The sequence below is a fragment of the Lepidochelys kempii genome, chromosome 6, assembly GCF_965140265.1.
Source record: "Lepidochelys kempii isolate rLepKem1 chromosome 6, rLepKem1.hap2, whole genome shotgun sequence".
In the NCBI taxonomy this organism is placed as follows: domain Eukaryota; kingdom Metazoa; phylum Chordata; order Testudines; family Cheloniidae; genus Lepidochelys; species Lepidochelys kempii.
In genome coordinates this window covers 9,803,766-9,805,615 of record NC_133261.1, presented here as the reverse complement: position 1 = coordinate 9,805,615, position 1,850 = coordinate 9,803,766, and positions in this window count along the sequence as shown.

The following is a 1,850-nucleotide window of genomic DNA, read 5'->3' as shown; positions in this document are numbered from 1 at the left end:
TATGTGGCTAATAAAGTTGTTTTATTGTTTTATCTAATCCAGCATGTTTGAATAGAAGTGTCTGGGTAATTCCATTGGGGGTGACAAGTTGTATGCGTAGCATACTCTTAAAAGAATAATGGACTTAATATAATTTGTAGTGTCCAGGAGAGGGCAGTACAGGACATAGCTTTCTGGGACAAAATCTAAGACTGGTGATGTGTTGGGGTTACCCTGCTGTATAACCCAGGCTGGTGAGAGCCAGAGTGTAACCCAGGTCTGGCTGGCAGGCTGCAGTTACACACAGACACTCAGGGTATGACTGGTGTGCTCTTAGGCTGTTTGTGAGTGGCCCAGCTGGGAGCTATTTCATCGAGGCTTCGTAAGGCACCCTAGATTGCAGAGCTCCTCATTAGTCTTGCATACCACAGATGCATAAATAGGGGTATCTCAAGCAGGAGTAAAGGGGTTCTATTCCCTCTGTGTTTGGCACTGGTGTGACTGCTGTTGGAGTGCTGGGTCCATTTCTGGTGCCTAAAACTCAAGAAAGATGTTTCTAAATTGGAGAGGGGTCAGAGAAGAGCCATGAGAATGATTAGAAAACATGCCTAATACTGATCGACTCAAAGAGCTCAGTATGTTTAGCTTAATAAAGAGAAGATTAAGGGGTGACTTGATTATCCTCAACACATAGCTGTCACAGTATTTAGCCAAACAGTGTCTTGTAAGGCATGATATAAGAACTGGTGACATATTGGCCATGGATATCATTGCGTGATGTACATGTGGGCTGTGTCCAACTGGGATTCTCTGAGTTACCAACCTCTCCCATATTAGCGTCATCTGCAAATTTTATAAGCATTCTCTCCACTCCATTATCCAAGTCATTAACAAAAACATTGACTAGTACCAGACCCAGGACTGACTCCTGCGGGACCCCACTAGATACGTCCTCCCAGCTGGACAGCAAAGCATTGATAACTACTCTTTGAGTACAATCTTTCAACTAGTTATGCACCCACATTATAGTAATTTCATCTAGACCACATTTCCCCAGCTTGCTTATGAGACTGTCATGTGGGACTGTGTCAAAAGCCTTACTAAAATCAGGATATATTGCATCTACTGCTTTCCCCTTATCCGGTAGGCCAATAATCCTGTTATGAAGGAAATTAGGTTTGTTTGGCATGATTTGTTCTTGACAAATCCAGGCTGGCTATTCCTTATAATCCTATTATCCTTCAGATGCTTCAGAATGGGTTGGTTAATAATTTATTCGAGTATCTTTCAGGTCTATACTTCTCTGAGTTGTCCTTATTCCTCTTTTTATGGATAGGTACAATATTTGCCCTTTTCCAGTCCTCCAGGATCTCTCCCATCCTCCACAAGTTCTCAAAGGTAATAATGAATGGCTCAGAGATCTCTTCAGCCCATTTTTAAAGTATTATGGGATGAATTTCATTGGGCCCTGCCAATTTGACTATGTCTAATCTATCTAACTATTTTTTAACCTGTTTTTTCCCTATTTTGGCTTGCATTGCTCCCTCTTTGTTCTTAATATTAGTTGTGTTCAGTATCTGGTTTTGTCTTTTTAGTGAAGACTGAAGCAAAAGAGTTTGCTTTCCGGCCTGTAATTGCCAGGATCTCCTCTAGAGCCTTTTTAAAAAACCACAATTCACAGTTCTGCAATTTCATATTTGAGTTCCTTCAGAGCTTTTGGGTGAATACCAGCTGGTCCTGGTGACTTACTGCTGTCTAACTTATTAATTTGTTCCAAAACCTCTTCTACTGACATGTCAATCTGGGACAGTTCCTCAGATTTATTACCTAAAAAGAATGGCTCAGGTTGGGAATCTCCTTCACATCCTCTG